Source organism: Erpetoichthys calabaricus, chromosome 1 (assembly GCF_900747795.2).
Source record: "Erpetoichthys calabaricus chromosome 1, fErpCal1.3, whole genome shotgun sequence".
Taxonomy (NCBI): Eukaryota; Metazoa; Chordata; class Cladistia; order Polypteriformes; family Polypteridae; genus Erpetoichthys; species Erpetoichthys calabaricus.
In genome coordinates this window covers 260,025,913-260,053,093 of record NC_041394.2, presented here as the reverse complement: position 1 = coordinate 260,053,093, position 27,181 = coordinate 260,025,913, and positions in this window count along the sequence as shown.

Here is a 27,181-nt window from a genome sequence, read left to right as displayed (position 1 = left end):
AAGTCATGGAATATTTCAGATTTGCAAATGCAGTTGCTGATCTTGTCATTGGAGCATGATTGAAAATTGCTGTCCGTGTCACATTTAGAGATTGCATGCCGACCTTCAGCAAAATTGTGCTTGTTCTTTTTTCTGATAGCCAATAACGTACTGCCTAACATACCCAGTGCTGTTCAAAAGGGTAACAGGTATGATGAGTTCAGTCACAGACTTTGCCCCTTTTTCTCTATTATCCATTCTGTAATGGTAAGTACTGTAATACAGAAACATTAGAAAAAACAAACTTCTCTTCTGTTTTTGCAATCCAAAGTGCCAATGTTTCTTATTCCTCATTGCTAAATTAAATGCATTGTATTTCCAAATGATCATTCATTGGTTTTCAGCTCCCATATACACCAAGCTCTACCCTACAAATGAAGGTGAAATCAAACAGGTTTGATTTTCTCGGAGCCAGTCATGGACTAGTTGGACTGAATCATGGAGCATGTCACTTTATGCAAATGGCTTCATCAGAGTATACAAGTGACTGTCTCCAGCTTGTTAAGATTATGTACATTATGGCTATAACTGAAAATTGCAGGAAAAGTCATATAATGTGATATAACACTAACATGTATGCTTTTAGGTTGTAGGAGTACAACTCCAGTATCCAGAAAAATGAAACTCACTCCACACAGGCAGGTGTGTAAAATTCAGTCCCAAAATGGTGGATATGTAAGACAGCTGCACTAACCACTCTGCTATGTGAAAAGGTGAAAAAAAAATATGTTCAGAAAAAAAGTGTCTATATGGCGGAAATCAATTACAGAAATTTTATTTGGTAGAAACAAACATGAGTATGTAACAGCCTTAGGCATGTCATCTGCTTTGACGTTAATAAAGCTTTCATAAAATTACTTGTGTGAGATGAAATGAGAAAGAATGCAAAGCATATTGCTCACAGGACCACGATTAGCTTAAATACAGAGATTTCAAATGTGGTGTCCCAGCAAGAATTTATGCTGGGCCTGCCATATTTCTTACCTTATGTACAGTAAGTGATTTAGGTAAGCTGTAATCAAAAGCAGAATATCCAGACAAAAATGGATAGACAGATTTTTTTTATCAATAATACAAGGCTAATTAACAGATTTCCTGGTTTCAAGATGTTGTAGAGCTCCACCTAGGCAAAATTTACAGTTGATTGGCTGAATCACAAATTAAGTTTACTATAAACATATTGCAGTAAAACAGACAAGAAAGGGTTGGGATACTAAAAAGAAAACCCTGTTTGATTATATTAAGGAAAGAGGGAAAAATGCAAAACATTTCTCAAACAATGTTAGCACTTGGTGATCGACATTGGTGAGTTGTCCCTGTGTGGTGGACATACAGTTCATGCCAACTTGCTGTTTCCCCCTGTTATTCAAGGATGGAGCCAGAGGAGGTGGAGTTGGAGGCATAGTGGACGTGTTCTCACAAGTCTTAAATAATAATAATAATAATCCATCCATTATCCAACCCGCTATATCCTAACTATAGGGCCACAGGGGTCTGCTGGAGTCAATCCCAGCCAACAAACCCCAGGCAGGGCGCCAGCCCACCGCAGGACGCGCACACACACACCAAGCACACACTAGGGACAATTTAGGATCGCCAATGCACCTAACCTGCATGTCTTTGGACTGTGGGAGGAAACCGGAGCACCTGGAGGAAACCCACGCAGACACAGGGAGAACATGAAAACTCCACGCAGAGAGGATCTGGGAAGCGAACCCAGGTCTCCTTACTGCGAGGCAGCAGCACTACCACTGCCACTGAGCTGCTCAATAATAATAATAATAATACATTTTATTTATTTTAAGTCGCCTTTCTAGACACTCAAGGACACCGAACAATAGACAAAAACACAGATTATAAACAAAAGTAAAATACAAAAGTAAAATAAAAACAGAGAGAGCAATTGTAATTAAAGAGAAAAAGCAGTCTTAAGCAAATGAGTTTTGAGTTTAGATTTGAAAAATGAAAATGATTCAATATTTCTAAGCTCAGATGATAGTGAGTACCAGAGCTGGGGAGCAGAGCAACTGAATGCTCTGCTCCCCATAGTGGTAAGATGGACGAAGGGGACAGTCAAGTGGATGGAGGAAGAGGAGCTAAGGGTACGGGAGGAAATAGCAACATGGAGAAGATCAGACAGATATGGAGGGGCAAGGTTGTGGATAGCCTTAAAAGTTAGAGAATTTTGAATTGAAGTCAGAATTGAACTGGAAACCAGTGAAGCTGCTACAAAACGGGAGTGACATGGTGAATAGAGGGGGTTCTAGTGATGATGCAGGCAGCTGAATTCTGGACCAGTTGAAGCTTATAAAGAGATTTGCGAGAAAGCCAAAGAACCAAAGAAAAGGGAATTGCAATAATCCAGATGAAAAGTGACAAGGCTATGAACAAGGAAGTGGAAATATGCAGACCGGGAGATGTTATTGATGTGGGACTGAAAGGATAAAGTACTGTCAAGGATGACACCCAGACTCTTAACCTGTGGGGAAGGGGAGACAGAGGAATTATCAATAACAAATGAAAAATGATTAGTTTTGGATAATGCTGATTTTGTACCAATGAGGAGAACCTCGGTTTTGTCACTATTTAATTTATGAAAATTTGAAGAAAACCAGGATTTGATTTCTGCTATGCAATCAATAAGTGAGGAGGCTGGAAAGGAAGCAGTAGGTTTGCTAGTGAGATAGAGCTGAGTGTCATCAGCATAACAGTGGAAGCTAATGTTATATTTACGAAAGATATTACCAAGGGGAAGGAGGTAAATAATGAAAAGGAGGGGCCTCAGGACAGAGCGCTGGGGCACGCCTGAAGTAACAGCGGCGGGTTGGGATGTGAAAGTTTTAAGCTGAACAAACTGAGTGCGGCCTGAGAGGTAGGATCTGAACCAATCTAGTGGAGCGTGGGTAATGCCAATCAAAGATAATCTATTGAGAAGAGTAGTGTGACAAATTAGTGTCAAAGGCTGCACTCAGATCAAGGCGGATGAGAATAGTAATTAAACCAGAATCAGCTGCCATAAGGAGGTAATTAGTAATTTTTATAAGTACTGTTTCTGTACTGTGGAGGGGGCGAAAACCAGACTGGAACTGTTCATACAGATTATTTTGAGATAAATGAGAATGAAGTTGAATAGCCACTATTTTTTCCAGAATTTTGGAAATGAAGGGTAGATTAGAAATAGGACGAAAATGACTGAAATTAGTCGGATCTGCACCAGGTTTTTTCAGTATTGGGGTTATTGCAGCAGTTTTAAAAGATAAAGGAACAGTACCAGTAGTGAGAGAAGAGTGGATTATAGTAGATATAAGGGGGACCAGAGAGGGGAGGCAGGCTTTAACCAGAACTGTAGGGAGGGGGTCCAGTTGACAGGTGGATGGCTTAGACTTACAGACAAGATCTGAGATTTTTGAGAAAGTAGGAAGCTGAAAAGAGGAAAATGAGTGAGTTGTGGGTGAAATTCAAATGAAGTACTGGAGGAATCCGTACCGAGAGACTGATGAATCTTCTGGATTTTTTCATTAAAAAAGGACATAAGGGAATTGTAAAATTCAGTTGAGTAAAGGTGAGAAGGTAAAGAATCTGGGGGTTGTGTGATATTGTTAAGTAGTGAAAACAATGACTTGGTGTTGCCTTCATTGGAAGAAATAACGTGAGTATAATAGTTAGATTTAGTTTGGGCAATACAGTCCTTGTAATAAAGTATATGGTTTTTGTACATCTCTTTGTCAACAAAGAGTCCAGTTTTTTTTTATACAACCGTTCAAGTTGCTGGCCTTTGGTTTTCAAAAGCCGAAGTTCAGGCATGAACCAGGGAGCAGAGAAGGAGAAAGAAAAAGATCTAGTTTTTAATGGAGCAACACAGTTAAGAATACCATTAAGTCCAGTGTTATAGTGTGAGACCAGTTCTTCAGGAGTGGATAAAATATGAATATCCATAAGGGAATTCATACTAGAGGAAAGAGAGTCTAAGTTAATATTCTTAATATTGCAGAAAGACATGAGATGGGAAAGCTTAATGTTGGAAAGTGGAAAGTTTAACATTGAATGAAATAAGAAAGTGATCAGTTATGGGGAGTTCATCCGCAGTACAATCAAGCGGGGTAACTCCAGAACAGCAAATCAAGTCCAAGATATGTCCTTTGGAATGAGTGGGAACATCAGTATGCTACTGGAATCCAAAACTCTCAAAGCAGGATGTAAAGTTTCTAGTAATAGGGACATTGATATTATCCATATGTATATTGAAATCCCCCAGAAGTATTATGTTTGATGAAACAGTAGATAGAAGTGTAAGGAAAACAGCAAAGTCATTCAGAAAGTCGTTATTTGGTTTACGGGGCCGGTAAACAGTTGCAATAATAGTAGGAATAGGTCAAGTTAATTTACACACAAGAGATTCAAAAGAACTTAAGCCAGGAACAGACAACGGCAGGACTTTCCACTTCTCATGATACATTAACACGAGACGTCCTCCATGGCCAGAGCCACGGGGTTGAGAGATGTAAACAAACCCGGGGGGAGTAGATTCGTTAAGTTGGGAAAAGTCATGAGGTTGTTGCCATGTCTCAGTTAGACAGAAAAAGTCAAACTTCAGTGAGGAGATCGTGGATGAAAGGCCCTTTGCTCGTAAGTGAGTGGACATTCAGCAGACCGAAGTTGACAACAGCGTTATCGCATTTAGCAATGATATTAACCGACCAGGGTAGGCTAACTAACACACTGTGGTCAGCGACTCTGCCTAAATTACGTGGAGGACGTCTAGAGCTGGACCAGATGGAGTTTATTATTTTTGAACTGTCAGCTTGGATACTCTGGCAGGATCCACGATGGATGTATCTCCAATGGGGGAGGAATACAATGTCTGGGTGGAGATGCAGGCCAGTCAGCGGAGGCTCGGACAGGTGAAAGCGGAGTCGGAGTAGCTCAGCAGCTGAGTACTGAAGCAGGCCTGTCGCAGGTAGGATAGTGAGTGACAGGAGTATATACTTGATGAAAGTACAAGGAAGAAGAAGATGATGGGTTACAGTTCACACTGTGTGGAGTACAAGTAAAAAGTTATACTTAAGCTGTAAGACACATGAAGAGTTGTGTTTTATTTTGCTATCCATATTACAGAAACATAATAAAAATGGGGTATTAGATGTAAGGAAAGACGGGAGAAAGACCGAGCATCAGTTTTTAAGCACATTTATCTCAAGGTCACGGTAAAAAAATTAAATACAACTAATAATCTGTTATTTTGAAAGGTTTCTTACATTTTTCTTTGTGAAAGAAACAAGCTTTTCTTTAGCAAAACTGCAAGGATTGTATGGAAGTAAAAATATCCTCTGCTGATACTGGAGTGGTCCAAATCATCTTTACGCTTCTTCTATCCAAATCCAAGTTTGCACATGGTAGAAGTAAAACATGCATTGTGCTGCTCTGCGTGCGTATTATTGTTTGATATTTGAACTGTAAACTCTGCAGCTCATTAATAGGTGCTTACATTTATAATGTACTGTACAATGTACATTGATCGAGTGCACATCAGACAGACAGATTGGATTCAGAAACTATTAAATTGATACATTTGTCATTTTTCCTATCAGTCGACACTCAATAGCCCATCATGATAAAGTAAAACACCTTTTCAAAAAGGTTTCCACATTTATTAAAAATTAAAACTTGAAATCTCTTCTTATATATAAACGTCTACATGTGGAAGTGTGTGTGTCTGTCTGTCCTGCCCGGAATTACGAGTCTACAGCATGGCGCTCAAAGAAAGTGACTCTGTCACCAAAGTGAAACCCCTGACAAAAGAGTAACTCACAGGCCACTAATACACAAACGAGGCAAGCAAATCAACAAAACGAAACCTCCCAGGATAGAGAAACTCGCTTAGCCACTGATAGACAATGGAGGCAAGCAAGTTGGTAAAACGAAACCGCTGATGAAAGAGAACCTCACTTAGCCACTAATTACAAAGAATGTGATTAATTGATTGAAGTGCCAGAATCCATGGTTTCTAGGATCCCGGGCTTTTTACAGCATGGGCTTACACAGCTTGTGTTTATATAAGTATTCTGATCCTTTGTTGTGGCACTCCAAATTGTGGTCAGGTGTGTCCTGTTTGCTTTAATTCTTGAGCTGTGTTGTCATGCACGTGCAACTAGGAGGCATTCAAAGGACTTGTGTGTCCCTGTTATTTACATCCTGTTCTCTTCCATCTGAAGACAAGAAGCTCCGAATGTCGAGGATTTGTGAGGTCCCCTCCCATTCTGCTCACTTTGTAAGGTCATCTGAGGCAATATAAACTCCAGTCCTGTCATCATGGAGTCAGTCAACTGATGGAGCTGTGTCTGTGAAGATGTCTTCTTTCTTTCATTGTTATGCAAACTTTATTTTTTCCTGCAATTACCATATATACTCACTTAAAAGTTGGGTTTTGAAACCTGAAAAATCGATCATAAAATCAGACCCCGACTTATACACCCGTTCAAAAATACGACACTTATTTTTTTTTTTTACATCTTCATGGTTCCTCCAATCACACACCAGTTTCTCAGACACATTGAATTTTGTTGCAGCAGCGCAATTATCAGTTTCTTTCACCACTTCAACGAATTTTAATTTATAACCAGCTTCATATTTTCTTATGATCGAATGCTCCATCGTTGATAAGGGATGCTCTTATGATAAAGGTGTATGAGGGTCTGAGATACAAAAAACACTAAACAGTGCAAACATTGCTTTGGAATAGTTCGGGTATTACCGTATGGGCACGTAGGCACAATGCATAGAAAAAAAAGGCAGTGTGCTCTGCAGTTACTCTCTCGGGTGGGCGTTAGCATATCATAATCTCTTAAACTAATAGTGTGAGTTTTCCGCATTCGACTTATACAACCAACATTATAAAATATGGGAACTTATATGGTAAAATCAAGCCTCGATTTATCCGTGGGAGAACTTAAATGCGAGTATATATGGTACATGGGGATCATTAGCTAGTGCCCCAAATCTTTGTCTGGCCTTTGTGTAATTTTTTACAGTATCTAAAACTTGACTGGAGTCCACCTATGGCAAACTAAATTGATTGGACGTAATTTAGAAAGGAAAACATCTTTGTATATAAGGTCCCATAATTCACTGCATGCCTGGACAAAAACCTGGTCATGAAGTCCAAGGAACTGTCTGCAGACCTCTGCAATCAAATTGTTACAAGGCATAGATTAGGGCAAGGGTATTAAACAATTTCTAAAAGATGGTGTAAGTAAACACAGGACAAGTCAAAAAGAGTTGGGGGTTCACCCCGTATACTGTGAAGAATTGAGTAGTCTATCGAGACTGGTGCGAGTTCCAAAAATGGGGACTAACTGATAGGAATTCATAGTGGAGAACGCAGGAAGGGCGTGTTTGCAGGAAAGGAAGTGGCACGAGGTCATCAGTGGGGGCTGGAAGTGAGGTAAGGAACAGGCAGAAGTAAGGTCAGGAACAGGGGGAAGTGACGGATTTAGCTGGCCTTTTCCTCGGAGGTTCTGTAGAAAGAAAAGAAGAAGCATTAATATTCAGTGCCAACCCCTGGTCCGGCTTGTCAACAGCTTGATTTGAACCCTTTATCTGTCTCCCAAGCACATGTGTGTGACAATGGTTTTAAAAAAAGACACACACAAATGCACCGTACAACTTGTATATATATATATATATACTAGCAAAATACCCACGCTTCGCAGCGGAGAAGTAGTGTGTTAAAGAGGTTATGAAAAAGTAAAGGAAACATTTTAAAAATAACGTAACATGATTGTCAATGTAATTGTGTTGTCATTGTTATGAGTGTTGCTGTCATATATATATATATATATATGACAGCAACACTCATAACAATGACAACACAATTAAATTGACAATCATGTTACGTTATTTTTAAAATGTTTCCTTTACTTTTTCATAACCTCTTTAACACACTACTTCTCCGCTGCATATATATACATACATATACACACATACATGCAGTTTCAATAACATAGAAATCAATATAAACAACATTAACATCATTATCATATGAGAATATGAAGTAATATATAAGAAGCACATTTCATATAAATATAAAATATTAAACAGTAAAATCTTCTTCTGTAATTTGCTACCGTGGCTATTCGTTTGTCTGTCCAGGATTTTAAATCACCTGTAGCTCGCAAACCGTTTCACCTATTGACTTGAAATCTGGTACACATATAGTACGTCACGTCTACTATCCGCTTTATGGGTGATGATTGTATTACTCTTTTTATCTTTATTTTATTTTATTGTAGAATCAACTCCTATCTGCGCACACCAGGGCGGCCGTGGGCGGATGCGTATGGTGTATTCACTCCACGTTATCGTGCATTGCGCTGTCACTGGTATTTTGATAAAAGAATTTGAACAACATATAAGAAGCGTATACATTATTAAACAGTAAAACATTAACATTTAAGAAGTAAAGTTACATTAAGTACTACTGCAGTGCCTTCGGGTATACCTCATTTTTTGTTTGCCCATTACATGCTTAAATGTATACATTTTTTGTTGTACCTACCCGAGAACACGCGACATATAACCGAGCGTGGGAGAAGCATGGATTTTAAACACGCGTTGAGTTCATCTGCTGGTCTCCCTCGTGAAATAACTGGTAATGTTTGACTAAAATCTACAGCGAGTAAAACGACATTACCTCCTATTTTTTTTTTTACGATCTCTGAGATCTTGCTTTTTTCGGTTCAAGGCTTCATAAGCTCTTTTATGTTCTATGGTGTACTTATCCCAAACCATCATCTTTGAATGTTGCAAGACTTTCGCCTTGTATGTAGATCGGGGTAATTACATTCATTGCATTCCTAGTCTGAATCACAATCTGATTGTATGGGTGGTTACCTGGCACTGTAGGGTTGCCACCCGTCCTTTAAAATACGGAATCGTCCCGTATTTGAGAATGAAATTGCGCGTCCCGTTTTGAATCAATACGGGACGGGATTTGTCCCGTATTTTTTTTATCATTTTTTTTAAAGCAGCGTCTCATGCAAATCATCCCACACGCATTTTATGAAGATGCCTCCTTTCCTACTTTTTATTGGGTAATACTTGATGTCATCGTTAGTTTGATTGGTCTTTTTAACTGTCCAGTGAGGAGGGCGGGTCTTTTAAGTAGAGTCTGCAAAGTGTTGGCACTGGGATGTGGCACCCGCTGCAGTATGCGTCCCTTATTTTTTTGTATTAAAAGTGGTAACCCTACCTGGCAGGTAACACTTATGTCTGGTCATGAAGTCGTCTAAAATCCGCCACGTGCCCTCTTTTAATTGCGAGAAGCAGATATATATAGCCAAATTCTCACGCTTCGTTGCGGCGAAGTACTGCTTTTAATTTTTTAAGAAGAAAAGAAAACCCTTTTAAACGGATCGAAAATATACCAATAACAATTTGTTAAGGATCTGTTTTTTTGTGAACCTCGCTTTTCACAGCTGTCGCGCTACGGCGTGTGTTTCGTTTATTTGACAGTATGTAGATCGTGGTAATTACATTCATGGCATTCGTTTTCTGAATCACAATCTGACTGTATGGGTGGTTACCTGCCAGGTTACGCTTGTGGTTGGTCAGGAAGTCGCCTTACATCCGCCACGTGCCCTCTTTCTGTTCCCAGAAGCTGATCATAGAATGGTTTTAATAGTTTACTTTCAAATAATGCAAAGAGAATGCGACACATGTTTCTCCCTAATTCTGGGCTCATCAGGCATACACACTCACTGCATCCCCTCTCGGGAATCGAATCTCTATCGTCAGCGCCAGAGTTGAAGCCCCTAACGTTGCGGTCAGCAAGTCGGCTAACATCCGCCATGTGCCGTCTTTCAGTTGCGAGAAGCAGATCATAGAATGGTTGAAACTGTTGCCCCTAACGTTGCGCTACGGCGTGTGGTTTGTTTATACCTCGTGTCTTCTCATTAAACTTTTATCTCGCAAATATGTTATTGCAATCCGCAGCGGGAGCGTTTCTATAAACTTAATTTAAACTTACGTTTTACACCGTGCTTTGTTTCCCTTATGAACATGCTTGTATGCTTCACTTTCTCGCTTCTTATTGTTTCGCTCCCTTCTCAATTGTTTAATGAATTTTTTGTTCTTCACTGTTTGCGGCTCTTCCTTCATTTCTCCCTACTGCGTTCAGTCTTTTCACGTGATTACGCGGGAGGTGTGATGACGTGACACTCAACTCCGCCTCCCACGTCCATCGAGCTGCCGTCCATTACAGTATATTGTCAAAAAAGAGGTTCCAGTTATGACTATTACGCGTTGAATTTCGAAATGAAACCTGCCTAACTTTTGTAAGTAAGCTGTAAGAAATCAGCCTGCCAAATTTTAGCCTTCCACCTACACGGGAAGTTGGACAATTAGTGATGAGTGAGTGAGTCAGTCAGTCAGTCAGTCAGTCAGTCAGTGAGTCAGTGAGGGCTTTGCCTTTTATTAATTAGTATAGATATATACTATACAGTACAAGAAAGACTCAAAATTCAACAGCATTAGAAATCAGTCATGCAAATATTATAATGTTTGCCACTTTGTTTTGACTTGTGAATATTATTTTATTTAGTATTTTCTATATTGTAACACCTATAACCAGTCAGGGAGGAAAAACACCAGTACACAGTTAAGAAGTTTGAAACTGATGAACTTTTATTTATTGCTTCCCAGCTAAACTCCCACTGTTATAGCCATGGGAGATCCCTCCACTCTTTGTACTGTACAACTTCTCCTCCAGTGTTCCGTCCCCAAAGCACACAGCTCTTTTTCCTCTCTTTCCCACATGTGCCACTACACATGCCTGACTTTAGCCCCTCCTTCTTTCACCGAGCTGTCCAATCAGCACATTGCACTGCACCCTCCACAAGCGCAGAGCTTAAGCAGCTATCCAGCCCCACGAAATCCAAGTCTCCAGCCAGATCATTACAATATTTCACTTCCTATGGCATTTTGATGACTTCATTTTTTTGGAAGTATGAATTTCATTGGTATTGGACAGGGTGTTTGTGCAAGACTTTAATAGGACATCGCATATATAAATGTGACATGTTGAGATGGCCATTTTGATAGCCTTTAGAATGTAAAGATGCATGTGCCACGAATTCCTGATACATTGTTACTTGAAACCTACTGGTAAATCAATTACACCACAATTGAATTTCTGTTACTATGAATCAGGTTCCAATTTTCATTTGTTTTTGAAAGCTCTGGATTTTGCCTAGGATCATTTGAAACTTAATTTAGAAAAAGTTAGAGGAAAAGCTCATATGTCAACCACTTAAAATAATAAATCATTAAGTAAAATTTCGGGAAAAACTATGTTATTTATAATGGAACAGTCATAAATGCATGATGAACAGAGCTAACTAAAGCATCTCAAAGACAGAAATATTGACTCTGTTTCAAAGGGCTGGAAAAATAAGGAAGGGCAGGATGTTATTTTTTTCCCCATCTCACTGAAATATGTGTTTAAAAAATTTCAGACACTAAAAGGACAAATGTTTTAGTCTCTGTGGCAAAGGGGTGCAGCAAGTAGAGCTGCAGTTTCATAACTTCACAAACTTGGGATGAAAAAACTGTTTTCTCTTGATATTCCCTTTTTTCAAAATTCCAGAGAAGTAGCCATTAGGATGATTGGCAACTCTAAAATGAGAGAAAGTGGATGTTTGCACCATGATGGATGAACATCCCATCCAGAGTTAGTTCTTCCATTGTACAAATACTGTTGGATGAAGAATGGATGGATATTCTAAAATATATCACAAAATGTTAATAACTTTTGTGCACAGGCTACTCTGTGGTGGCACAGGGTTGCTGCCTTCTAGTTTGTGAGTTGGAATTCTGCGTGGGTGCATCTTTTTGGTACACCAGGTTTTTAACAAAACACATATAGGTTAGTCTTTGATTTAAAATTGGCACTCAGCCACTGTAAAAAACCTCACACTGTTCAGTGTGGTGCTGAGGTGTCACCCGTTGCACGGCTGCACTTGGATCTCAATTTCTGTGGTCCGCTGTGTGGTGGGTGTGACAACACGCTGTAATCAGCACATGCTCCCAACCTCATACAATATGTGTATATATGAATGTGTGCATTGTGTGGATTTATCTTCCTAATGTACCATCTAGTTGGGTCCTGTCTTGCATCCATCAGCTGTTATTATAGGCCCCTGTGACCCTTAATTGAAACAAGTGAGTTCAACAAAACTATGGAAGTAATTTGCTGTCAGTAATGTGGAGGGAATTGTGGTTGCCCCTTCTAATAATCACAAAAACAACTGAAAAGGAAGAGCCTGAGTACAAACCTATTCACCAAATTTAATTGAGGACTGTGACCACTAGGGGGCAATGCAGCACCCCCAACCCCCAGATACAACATCACAGACACGAGTCCCAAGTACAAATCAAAGGTTTTATTGTACAAAATACATTACAAAAGTTTCCTTTGTAATCAAAACACAATTATTTTGTTTCTCTTTCTTTCTCCTTCTCCGCACCTCGTTGGTGAGCTTTGTCCGTCCTCCATACCCTACTCCAACTCATAGGGATGAGGTTGAATGGTTTCTTCTATCTTGGGAGTACTTCTGGTGCTAGGGCATAGCCCGTTGGAAGTACCTTCAGGTCAAACTGAAGGCTCACAAAGTAGTAATCATGGATCTTTGCGGCAACAAGGCTGCCTATGGAACTACAACTCCCAGCGTGCCTTGTGGGCATCTGTAAAGGTAGAGTCACCCATGGATGCTGCCAACTAGTATATTGGGGAAGTATGGAGTCCTCATAGGTTGTCTCTCACTATCTATGCATTACACTGGCCTCCTGGCCAGGTAAGGGTCTTCGGTCCATCTTTGCCAAGAAGCTAATGTGCCCACCTGTATTTTAGCCTTCTTTATCATTCTTCTGGGATGAACAGTGAATATCTTGCCATTCTTTGTGTCCCTTCACTGCAATGGCTGGAACACATCCTTATAGGGATGCCAGCCCATTCATGCCGTTCATTACATAACTGAAGTTCTGTCTCTTTGAGTAGGTACAGCATGTTCTTCTTGTTCCTGAGGATTTCTAGCTTTTGTCCATTTTGGTAAGTTGACCAGAAACTGTAAGTTGCTCAACAGAGTGAGAAGGTGTGCGTTGAGGCCATCTATCTTCACACTTCATACTATTTATTGTTGCTATCATAGACTCTGAAACTTAGTAAGTGTAAAGCAGACAAGAAGGTATGGAAAATTAAAAAAACAAAACTTGTAACCAAGCCAATTATTATTTCACTTTAAAGTTGAAAACATTAGTAGTTAAATGTAAAGTTTCTTTCTGCAACAACTTTGACGTTGTTCTTCATAAATAACATTTCCCAGTCAAATACATTGAAATCCCAGGATGTGAGAAAATGGGTGCTGAATAATTTGTTCCAGAAATCCATTTGAATATGCCTCTCTAAACTCTTCTAATCGTCTGAGGACATTAGGGCTCCCACATTCTTCAATAGATGTGAAGTTTGCATGCCTACACACATGCATAAACCAGATGGTTGTCCAATGTTTTCAGGTCTCTGCTGCACAATTTGCAAATGCTCACTCTGCTTATAGGGTATGTGATGTGGGTGTCATTTGCAACTCATGCACAGTTAAAGCAGACGAGTCTAAATGGGCACAAAAATTTGGAGACGTGCAGGCTGCTCTGTGGATGAGTGCAGTCACTCAGATTGATGTCAAAATGATAACAGTCTGTCTGCATGCACAAGTGTCAACCTGCTGAGAAAGAAAGTACTGGCCTTGACTATGCCTCCTTACAAGTACATTCATTTAACTAATTCCACTTAACAAGTAATAAATCAGACTTCTATTACAATCACCAAAGTGAAAAGATCATACTTCTGAAATAACCTTTTCCTAGCTTTTTGAAGTTATATAAATGTTGATTATGCAGACATAGAACTTTAAGCATTATCATTGCACAGCTAAATACTGTAGCTAACTACAGTGCTATTTCAATTTTTTTTAAAAATTGAAGTTAAATTTAACTTCAGTCACTATTAAGATTAGTGCATTCAAAAGTACACACTCCTGATATTATACAGTAGGTTTATAGGGTCATTATTGTACAGTATACAGTGAAATTGTTAACTTTATATTTTAATCAACACGTAATATGTCACCACTCTGGCATGATGATTAGAACATCTGTCCTCTTTACCTAAAAAATGTCACAATGTACCTGTCATAAATGCATACAATATAAATTCTACCACAAAAACTGGTTGAATAGTGTTTTTTTATTTATTTATTATGAGTATAGTTATTCCTGTTTGCTCTGGTCAGAGTATGAGGCCTTCACTGTAAGTTTCTAACTGTCCCTGCTTTGCCTTTCCCCAAGACAGACCAATGATCTTGAGTTTTGAGTCTTGGTCTTTTCCTTTTTCTCTATGGGTTCCATTCCAAGACATGGTTCCTAACCTGATCCACTTCAATTTCCTTGTCTGGATGCACAGTTCTTGGAACCAGGTCATTATTAAACCATTTCATTGTTATTACTCTTTCATGCTTTTTTGATCCTGTTTTCCTTTCAGTGTACGTGTGTTGAGATGCGGGACTAGAAGTGTACAGGAAAGTGGAAATTGAATGTTTAAGTTGTATTATAATTGAGTAAGGGAATAAATGGGAAAAGTTGTAGAAAAAACAAAGGTTGTAGAAAATTCAATTAAAGTTAGTTTTCAAATTTACAGTTGACTCTCAGGTGACCTTTATAGTCTTTTTAGTTGAATCTCATGGAAAAGGATGAGAAGGTTAATAGAAAGAAATTGTCTATTGCTCTTAATGAGAGTCACTAGAAACAAGATAGGGTAATATTTTGAATGTGGAGCCAGGCCATCCTGACACTAAGAATAATCAGCGGTTGTCTTCTCAAGCCTAGTCAGGGATATAGAGAGCTAAGGCCTATTCCATCTACATCAAGTGCAGGTCAAAACTCAGCACTGGACACGATGCCTTTTTAATACAAGGAATACCTACCTTTACCCCTGCACTGAGGCAGTTATGATTTTCAAATAGTCTAGCATTAGTGGAATTAGTAGACAGAGAAAATACACATAAAGCAATGAAGAAAGAACACAATGATTAGGTTTAGAAGTATGAACCCTGGAGTCTAGAAAAATAAAGGTAATCCCACACACGTGCAGTGGGAGCGGCATAGGCACAACCCTGCGGGAGCGATTCACTCCATGGACTGCCACCGGATCACAGAAGGGCCGTTTCTCCCTGGTGCGGAAGGACGACAACGCGTCACGGCTGAGGACGTCTGGGACGGCATCTCGTCTAGGAAGGCCATGCCGAGGCAGGCGCCTTGGACAGACGGGACCCGGGAGGTAAGTGCCCTGCCCAATGACGGTCGGCCCTGTAGAGTCGGACTTACGTTCTGTGTTGCAGGCAGGGACTGCCCGGATCAATGTCGGTGGCAGACACATGCCGATCTGCAGGGCTTCGTCAGCGTGGTGGCAGCAGGAGGAGCTGCAGAGAAGGAGTCGCTGCAGCTTGAGAGACCATGCCACCGTACCGGGAGAAGGGGAAACAAGATGGCCCCGGACCAGAAGTCCCTCCCCAAGACAGGCAAGGAATTGGAGGGTGTGTCTTGCGTGCCCACTGATGATTGAATGGAGGGACCAAGGAATGTCCATCCTGAGCTGGGGAAGGACTGATTGGGCCGAAGGAGAGGCCCCACAGTAAGCAGCTGGCATGTGTGACTGATCGACAGGTAAGTCCACCGTCAGCTGACTGTCTGTGCTTGCCGGCGGCTCTGCACGAGCCGGGGGAGTGCCTTCAGCCCACAGAGTCGCTATTACAGCTGATATGTGCCCTCCGAGAGAAATTGAAGAAGCTGGAGGGGAAGGCGGTCGCGTCTGTGAAGGCGCTGCGTGAGTGGGCGGAATGACGTGATGCTGGATCCTCCGGCCGGAACGGGACGGTGGGGCAGGTTTGTGGAACCGGCCCCGTAAAGGATAAGGGAGGCTCCACCGAAAAGAACCGTGACGTAAGTGATCGGATTCAAGTAGGGGGGGGGCTCCGATAGTGGGCGTGGCGGTGAGAGCCAATCGCGTGGTAAGGGGGGAGAGAGCGAGAGGTCAGGCAGGATGCCGGCTGCTGAGTGTCACAGGTCCTAGCGCCCTACGCCCCGAGCCAGCAATATTATCACGCCGCTCCACAGGGACGCAGACGGGACAGGGCCTATACCTTTCCCATTGGGAGACCCAAACCATCACAGCATCCCAGAGAAAGAGGAGGAATTGAAGGAAGAGAGCCGGTTCCTCCGATAAGGGAGGACGTGAGGCTGGGAGCTCACGTCCAGAGAATGGCCACCCTCTGCGGAGGCAGAGGGAAACCCCGAAGTTGGCTGAGGCGACAGGGACTTTAGGGGAGTTTTGGGGTTGTGTGTGGCACTTTGTAAATATGGGGTTTGTGAATAAATGTGTGTTGGGTGAACCATTGGTGTCCACCTGTCTGTGTCCGGGCCATACTCCACAACATATATTTTTGCTTCCTTAAGTAATTTTATGTGTGTAGATTAATATTTTTATGTCGGTTTCATGTTTCATTTTGAAAATAAACAGCTGTTTGCTGTTACTGTTCTATGTTTTGTTTGGAGCAGAACCATTGTGAAGTTATGTGCACGAGCACATCTATTGTAGTTTTAATGTCACAGGGGTTCTAGGTATTACAAAGCAGAGAATATTTACTGAGTGTGTTCAGGGCCTAAGACGTGGTCAGAACATAGTGAAAGATCTGTTGGTAGGAGATTGATAGCACTGGTGATGAAACCAAAATGTTAAACAAAAATCTAGGTCAAAAATAGCAAAGGCAAGATCATAACCAAAGCACAAACATAGCACAGGTATATTGAAAGAAACTCTGTTTCTGCAGCAAAGAAGATGGTAGTGAAAATGGCTCAGAATAAAATGACAACACCCAAACTGTACATTGTAATGGGAAAATGACAAGAGAAATGGATTCCTTGAAACACAAAAAATCCTAGAAAAGATTTTCAACTGATATAATTCCATACAATAAAAAGAGTAAGAAATTATCAAATGGCAACTTCATAACAACAGGGTGTAACAAATAAATAGTGTGTGCCCCTCGGTCAGTACTCAAACCTTTGAAACATATAGGGGCTTTGAACCGCGTTTTTTTCCTTGTCTGCTTGATTCCTTTCTACCTTTATCAGTTTTGCGTTTAAATGCACTTCAATTAACCAGGTATTCATAAATAGCTGATTTTTAAAATGCCACGTAAACCCTTATTCCAGGTAGAGAAATTAGGTTGTTGCCATCTGAGAAAACTACAAATAATCTGATTATGTGGCCATGTAAACCCATAACCAGACTACTGTTAAGTATTTTGTAATCTGTGCGTGTCCATTGCTCTCTGTCAGCCTGTATTTGCTTTCAAAAGTCACAGGTAAAACGTCCACAAAATACTTTTCCAGAGGCAAACGTTCAGCGATCACATTGTTCCTTTTCCTGACTGAAGTGTTCTTTCTGTCTCAATATTTCAGAAATTGCTAAATTTATGTTGATGAGCTAAATGTACAGTGCTAAACTCAGCAACACAATAACACCCGATTATTCTACCAGCACTGGGTGTAAAGCAAGGGGCGCACTTTCTAGGTCCTTTGAAGGACTCAGTCGCACAGCCAAGCAGGAATGAGTGTACATTGTGCATTCCAGTAACAGAAATCTATAAATATAGCATTGATTTGACTAAACATATTTATTAAACTCAAGAAAATTGTCACAAATAATGCTTATTTTCAAATTCACACTGGCAGATGATGACATTTATCTCTTTTTTGTACAGTTTAATGACATTTGAGTGTTTCCACAAAGGAGAACTCCAGAAGATTAAACATTTGCATGTAAACACACTCTTTGTCTTCCCGGTTTTGACACTCTGCTCCTTCAGATCTCATACTTGTCCTAAAAGTCATTTCCTGGCACTATTAATTTTCGCAAAAATCCTCTGAAAGCTTACCTAACTTAACAGTTAGAACTTCAGACGTACATTCCCAACCGTTAGTGGGCAGCATGTAGTCATATAAATGCAACAATGGCACCTCTTTAAAGAATGCAGCTGGTGAGCTGCATGGCATTTATTCAGCCTTTAAAGGCTCAGGGTACTGAGGCAACAGCAGTCACTAGTGGAAGATTTAGCCTTTTATCCAAAGTTTGAAGGAGAATTTGGGCTGAAGACTGACAGAAGATGGAAGCTGAACATGGAGAGTGTTAAGAGGTGGGCAAGTGTACAAGCTAATGCACCAGGCAAATACTGCAGATATCTGTGAAGGACAGCTCAGTGTTTAATTGTGAAAACGCAATCGAGTCTCTTCGGTATTATTCTAGGCATGAATAAATACCAGGTGAGCACTCTTCTCTTACATCATTTAAATGCAGAACACCATCCCAAAGTCATAAAAAGTACTACATAATATCCGTTCTTATTATCACTGGGCAGGGTCTTGCTCAGGATCACAGACAATTAGCATGTATATGAAGGTGATTTCACAATTACCCCAAACGTTATTCTAAACAGGAGAAACAAGTAATAGTTTCTGTTCTAAGAAATCTACTCCATTATTGATCCCTTTGTAGCTTTTTTTACTTTTTAGCTAAAGTTATCATTTTCAAACATTTCTCCAAGTCTAAAGTCTACAGTGGAACTCACATATGAATCACAAAATATGGAGTAGGCCAGTGTATAAGCCAACAACAGCGAATCTATGGATTCCTTAAGAACTTGAAATAGTGGTGGCTGTTTGAAAAGTACGCCACAGGTTAAAAGATCCTTAAAGGTGGTCCTCTGTTGGGAGTTCTGACTTATCATGTCACATGGCTAATGCATGTAATGACTGTAGCCATTTAGACAGTACCTTCTAGTACCAGGAGTCCATTAACTGCTTTCCAAATTGTCAGCTTATTCTTTTGAGACGTGCAGCCAATTTTCTCAAGAGGAACAAAGTGATGTAAGGACAGAGGCTTTGAGCCAAGTTTTAGCCTTTTGTTTCTAATCATAGTTGCATTCATGTAAACGGTTTGTTTCCAATTGTGTAAACAACATGATGACATCTGTGTCTTAATTTGTCGTGTAGTGTAGGCCGTCTTTTATACGGCAAAAGTAAATAGTTCAAAACTTTGGAAGAGATAGATAATTTAAAATGCATCAGACCTTGACACACTAAATTTCTTGTGTGATGGTAAAGTCAACCTAGTATATGTAGATTTCCATACCGTGCCTAGTCATAAAGTGCATTATAAAATAAAGACAATAAAAGCACTTATATAATTAAAAATTAAAGGAAAGTTTCACTAGCCTTGGGATGTGGGTTATGCTAAAATGAGTTTAGCATGGAAGCATGCAATTAATAGATGGCAGGAAGTGCATTTTTGTTTTCATTTTTGAAATCGTGGTGTTATCTAAAGCCTTCAGGCACTGCCTGCGGGAAGTGAAACACAAATGGCAGGGTACCAAGTGAAATGCTACGAGCATTAAAACCCCAAATTCTTGCTAATGGTTTTTCCACCTGCAAAAAAAATGTAATCAGTCAGGATAGTAATGGAAACCTCAGGTCCCTTTACAATAGATTCTGATTTAATCTATTTTTTTAAGCTTAGTGTGGGTATGTTTCCAATTTTAAAACAAAGGAAGGTGTTTCACTTTGCTCCCGCTATATAAAGCTCTTTGCCTCAGTGCTTGGGCAGTTCTTATGCTATTCTTCCCACAGTCTCCTTGCCAAGGCTACACAGTTTTTCCTGGCTGCAGTTCAGGAAAGTACTGTACAGTTTCGAGCAGTGGGATGGAAAGTTAAAGGACCCTTTTGCCTGGATACAATAAAACATACACAAACATTGCCTTGATATACAGGCAGTGATTCATCGCACTCATACAAAACCCTCCTTTATCAAGCAGAAGGAATCCCTGAAACTCTTATCAGATTAGAAATATGTTTCAGTTCTTCTGTGCTATTTTTGCATTGCCTCATGCTTTGAAATGTGCCCTGTTATTACTTTGGAATTTAAATAGGATAGCATGCATGCAAAATCATGTTTTATCACTTATTACTGTACACATTTAAGCAAAAGCAAAAATTTTATGGAAGCCTCCAATTTTTTTTTTTTCAAAAACCACAATGACTCATTACAGAAAAAAAAAAGTATTTCAAAAAATTTTCCACTTTACTTAGATGTACAGCCTAATAAATGATAAAGCCCGATTTGTATTAGGTTGTGATGTTAATGAGGGTTTCCTGGGTTGCTTCTAAAAGTCATATGCTGTTTATTATTAGTTTCAAATTTCAAAGCGCTTAGCCAGAGTTGCTCATCACCACACATTGTAACTCAATGTAAAAATGAACTGCTGAAAAACATATGCTGCAAACAGTGATAGATAGATAGATAGATAGATAGATAGATAGATAGATAGATAGATAGATAGATAGATAGATAGATAGATAGATAGATAGATAGATACTTTATTAATCCCAATGGGAAATTCACATTCTTCAGCAGCAGCATACTGATACAATAAATAATATTAAATTAAAGAATGATAATAATACAGGTGAAAAAAACAGACAATAACTATGTATAATGTTAAATATTAACGTTTACCCCCCCTGGTGGAATTAAAGAGTCGCATAGTTTGGGGGAGGAACGATCTCCTCAATCTGTCTGTGGAGCAGGACAGTGACAGCAGTCTGTCGCTGAAGCTGCTCTTCTGTCTGGAGATGACATTATTTAATGGATGCAGTGGATTCTCCATAATTGATAGGAGCCTGCTGAGCGCCCTTCGCTCTGCCACAGATGTTAAACTGTCCAGCTCCATGCCAACAATAGAGCCTGCCTTCCTCACCAGTTTGTCCAGGGAAAACAGGAGTTATAGAGAATGTTGCATTTAAGAGGCAAACTAATCTACTGAACAATAAGATCAGTATGTGTCTCGTGTTCCTTAGAGCAAGATGAGTGTCCAGTTTGGTTTTGGTGTGATTAGTCGGTTTGACTTTGGTGATGCGATCGAAAAGGGAAGTGCAAGTGTTAGACACACAAGAGAGAGAAACAGCATAGGATATGGAAGATTATTCATGACAAAATTAAAACGGCATCCAACTTGTTAACTACGCTTAAATGCAATATATGTGCAAGGGGGCTATTTCATTTTGGCACGGTGTTATCGTGTCATGATTAAAAACATATCAACCAAATGATCAATTGCTTTTCACTACAGAATGTCAGATTAAAATGTAATACAAAAGCACATTGCATTTTAATTCATGTCCTTATATTGCATGTCATAACTAAAAGAAAAGCAGCTGCTTACTGGCAACTCCCCATGTACTGATTTTCGATTCAAGACCACACTTTAAACACACCAAAACTAAAAATAAACAAATGACCGATCAGCGTCAAAAGGCGGGGCAAAGCCATGGGAAATAAGCTGATACTGAAATGGTGGTCAGGCCAAATACAGTAATTCTTTACAGAACAACAAGTAATGCAGAGTTCAGTCAGTCAGTCAGTCATTGTCTAACCCACTTAGTCCTGAACAAGGTTGCAGGGTCTGCCTGAGTCTATCCCGGCTAGCATAGAGCACAAGGCAGGAACAAACCCTTGACAGGGTAACAGTTAATTTCAGGGTGAACACACACATACACGCACACCCCAGCCACACACTAGGTCCAATTTAGCATTGCCAATTCATCTCACCTGCATGTCCATGGACTGTGGGAGGAAACCAGAAACACCAGGAGAAAACCCACACAGACACAGGGGGAACATGCAAATTCTACGCAGGGGGGACATGAGATGCAAACCCAGGGAAGTTCATGTATACTCAATTCAAACTGTGAAGGTTCCTTTCACAAAATGTTGCTGGCTCCCAATACTTGCCCTATTCTTTTTGCAACAGAAAGTCACTTTATGACTTTACTACAGGTACAAATAAAAGTATGTGTATAGCAGTTCTCAACAGCATTCAGGAAGCACAGAACAAGTGTACCACCTCTACTCGTTACGCTCACATTCAGTCTGGCTGCAGCATGAGAAAGGGTATCACATCTCCTTTCATAAAGTCTCAGATCCAAAACAACTACTGTAACTTAGGCGTAAAGCAATGGCATAAAAGAAATCAGTGCTAAATTTAAAGAATAGGAAATTATCAAACAGGGAAAAATTGCTTGCTTCTTAACAATACTTAATTGAGCAGATTGGATTTTGATCATTGTTAATACTAGTGGTAGGCAAAACGATTCCTTTTAGTATTTTGACTTTATTTCATTGAGTTCACTCACTTCAAAAACATCAACAAGCTACATTCTAGTTTACACTCTAGTATAGTATTATAACTGTGTAATAGCTTTAACCACTAAACAATATAAACAATATAAAAAGCAAGCAACAAAATAAGTAATTTATAAATAATAATAAAAATGATAATAATAATCCTTTTTATGTAATTCTGACAATAAATAAAATTTCACACAATCATAAATAATAATAAGAAGAATAACAATACTCTATTGAATTCTGGCAATAAATAAAATTTCATCAGTAAATAGAAGAAAAAAACAATTGCATATTTAGAACCTTAAAATAGGGCATATATCACGATAAAACTTTCTGATGCAGTCTCCAATACACATATCATCATTGAATTGAATTGAGATTCAATGTACTATGAGTCTTTTGTTTGCAGTTCATTCCTCGGCTCTGTACATGAACTGATTCGTTCAGTGTATTGAACTATGAGTCTCCCTCTGCAGTTTGTGAACGAACTTGCAATGGTTTTCCAGATCAGTAGGGGGCATACTAGCTCATTCAGTCAGTCAGTGTACGTACTGTAATGGTCAGAGTGAACTAATCAATGGGAGGTGCTTGGTTTGACCTGCCAAGTCAGTCATAAGCTAGTTGTCGTCATGACTGTTTTGCTGAAACAGTTTACTGATAGGCTGTTCCCCAAAGACAGCAGCCATTTAAATTTAGTTAAGATGACAGCTCTGGACTGTCGTGGAATGCAATATATAAAATGTAACATGCACTGCACATACCTTGAAAAGACTCGTTTTTACATGTCATTGTACCAGTAAGTTCATTCAGAGACCAAGACAAGTACAGAAGAACTAGTTTGATCAGTCACTTCACATCACTGGTTAATACCCAGCCTTCCTTCTAGGAGATAACTAAGATGGAACATGAGCTGCTAGCTTAGTCCTTCAAGTGAGAGGCCAGGCCTCTACAGAAATTTCTTCAGCTTGGTTGCCTGATGTTGAATGAGCTCAAAATGTCCGTGTGAGTGAAAGCTGAAGTTTCTAACATTTCCTATGAGAGATGTGAGTTCGTTTCAGTGTTTGAAGCTCTTCCAATTTCCTCACAAATGAGACAAATGAGGTTTAGGAGCCTGTGCCTCAGGTAGAAGCAGGATTTACTCGATTCTTCTTTTACTTGTTCCAATGCCCAACCTTGAAAACCAGAAAAAATTACATTTACTGTGTACACTCCCAGTTCTAATATTTTAAACACCAATGAATGCGGATATGCTTTTAGTTTTTCAAATTTAAGGGACTCACTTCAAGTTTTGAACAAGCTAGAACATAGCAAATATCAAGTTCTTATTCTTTAGCTGACAGGTTCAGTGCTTTAGTTTGCTGGTGCTGGCTAAGAATGCCAAAGGATGCGGATCAATTTCCTGTTGAAGTATAAATCTGTTCACTGTCTTTGTTTGCTTCAGTATGTATAGAATTCCAGGGGTCTCTGGAGGAAAATTTTACCAGTTCTATTTTTCTTCATTGAAATATATCTGCCTACATTTATGTTGTTAAAAGGAAGTTATTCTGGCACGACAGGGCATCTGTATGAATAGATACTGGCACAAGTAATAATGCATATTGCATTTTATTGGTATAATGGTATACAAACAATAACAATGAGAGTGTCAACTTTTCTGCACAGTGAAGTTGTGTTGATAACATATGATAAGAAAAATGGATTAGGCTTTTTCCATTAGGTAGCCTTTTAGTTCAATATAAACAAGAATCAGCTGCCAAAGAATTTACTGCTTTTGCAGGGGTCTGTGAGCGAAGTGAAAGTGTCTATTACAGATGCATCTATTTCATGGTCATATTGCATTAGAGGAAAAAAGTGATAAGCTTCAATGCAATGGATTGTAACATAAATGGTTTTATAATAACATCAAAGTCAGTCAGTCATTTTCTAACCCACTGAGTCCTAAACAGGTTTGCGGGGGGTGCCAGAGCCTATCCCAGCTAGCATAGGTTGCAAGGCAGGAACACACCCTGGATAGGGCGCCAGTCCATCATAGGATGAATGCACACACCCTAACGCCACACTAGGACCAATTTTGGCTCGCTAATCCACCTAACCTGCATGTCTTTGGAGTGTGGGAGGAAACCGGAGCCCCCATTTGAAACCCACACAGACACAGGCAGAACATACAAATTCCACACAGAGAGGACCTGGGACACGAACACTTGTGTCATTTTTGTGAGGCAGCTGTGTTACCACCGTGCCACTGTGCTGCCATTATCAAAGTATAAGCTGAAATGTTAAAATGGTAGCAAAAGTTTATGGCCTCACTTTTTTGGATTTAGATAAAAGGTGGTCTGCTGTGAATTAGTCATAAAACTTGTTCATACAAAGATAAAGGATATTTACTGTGTATTTGTGTTAAATGTATTTTTTATGTAAATGCTACACACATGTTTAGGCAAGTAATATAAACAAGACATGTAGTGAGTAAACTTAAACCCAGCCACAGGGGATGCACAAACCAGTGTGTTTCTTCGTGCCGGTCCCAAGCCCAGATAAATGGGGAGGGTTATGTCAGGAAGGGCATCCGATGTAAAATTTTGCTAAATCAATATGCGGACAACAATACAAATTTCCATACCGGATTGGTCAATCCCCGGGTTAACAACTACCGCCACCAGTACTGTTAGTCAACTGGGTGCTAGCGGAAATTGGGTTACTCTTGGCTGAAAAAGAAGAAGAAGGAGAAGAAGAGGGGGGAGATGTGTCCGGAGGCAGGAGGAGAGGAGGAAGGTAAAGAGAGTGGAACTGAGGGTAGGAACTTTGAATGTTGGCAGTATGACTGGTAAGGGGTGAGAGTTAGCAGATATAATGGAGAGAAGGAAGGTTGATATATTGTGCGTGCAAGAGACTAAATGGAAGGGGAGTAAAGTCAGGTGGATTGGAGGTGGATTCAAATTGTTCTATCATGGTGTGGATGGGAGGAGAAATGGGTTAGGAGTTATTCTGAAGGAACAGTATGTCAAGAGTGTTTTGGAGGTGAAAAGAGTGTCAGGCAGAGTATTGATTATGAAGCTGGAAATTGGAGGTGTGATGATGAATGTTGTTAGCGCATATGCACCGCAAGTTGGGTGTGCAATGGATGAGAAATAAGATTTTTGGAGTGAGTTGGATGAAGTGATGAACAGTGTACCCATGGGACCAAGGTTATTATAGTTAACAAAAACTAAAATCAAAACTGAAACTATTATTAAAAAAACATTTTCGTAAACTGAAATAAAATAATTAACAAAACTGAAATGAAAAAGTAAAACTAAAACTAAATGAAACTATTAAAGTAGCTGGAAAGACTAACTGAAATAAAATAATAATTTACTAAAATATTTTTAGTTTTAATTTTTGAAATGAATATTCTTGATGTTAGTCTTTAACCCTTATAACTCTTAAACAGAAAGTCATCCACCACGAGCCACCCGCACATATTCATCCAATGAACTGCGGCTGGTGATGGAGGGCAGCTGTTCACACAGCATTTGCAATGACAGAGCAAGCTGAATGTGGATGCCTAAAGCGTGTGAAATAGAAAACGATTTACGTGCCGCCTTTCTTTGCACTTGTTGTATATCAAGATGTAATTCAAACGGCTGAAATCAGAATGTGCTGGTTAACAAAATGTTTACCATATGGACAGAAAAATCACAAGTGAGTAACGTTTCAGTTTATTTCTCAGGTGACTGCTTTTTTGTTGACAACAATTCACCTGCCACTTTGCACAGGAGAAATTGTTTTTACTTTCTCATATACGAAGTATAGAGAAAGTATAGTAATCATGAAATCATTCGACCTCGATATTTTGATGAATCCTGATGTTATAGACCTCCCAGAGTCCAAAAATACAGCTTTTTTTGGAATTGTGTCTGTGCATGTGCAAACACAATAACTCAAAAACACAACTAGATAGATGGATGAAATTTGGCATGTGGTTCTTACACCACAATTGTAGATCTGTATTAACTTTTGGGCCAAATCCATCACCCAGAAGTGGTACTTTACCTGAACACATACTCGATTTTTTTTTTTCTATTCATGCAGCTGCAGAGTCCGATTTATTCAACTTTAATAATATATTGAACAATTATTATAAAAGTAATTTGATTTGTTGTTGATGGTTCCTTAATGTACATAATATCAAAATATAATCATTGTCTTGCGGTTTACTGCTCAAATATCCATCCCCATATCTGAGTACACAAGAAAGTCGAGGGGAGACAACTCCCGGTTATTGAAAATTAAACGGCACTGATCACGAGACTGACTAGGTCATCATACAAGATCAGCATATTGTTGCTGACCAATCACTTTTGCTTTAAAAAACAACAACATTTATTTATATAGCACATTTTCATACAAATAATGTAGCTCAAAGTGCTTTACATGATGAAGAAAGAGAAAAAAAAAAGACAACATAAGAATTAAAATAAGAGAACACTAATTAACATAGAATAAAGTAAGGTCCGATGGCCAGGGAGGACAAAAAAAAACAAAAAAAAACTCCATACGGTATGGCTGGAGAAAAAAAATTTAATCTGCAGGGGTTCCAGGCCACGAGACCACCCAGTCCCCTCTAGGCATTCTACCGTAACATAAATGACCTCAATCAGTCCTCACTGTATTCAAGGTTCTCATGGAAGAACTTGATAATGACGGTAATGTGGACTTCTGGACTTTACACCATCAATGTAGGGACATCACGTTGCTTTGATTAGGTGGTGGTGGTGCAGATCACCACCACAGAAAACCGGAAAAAGAACAGAAGAG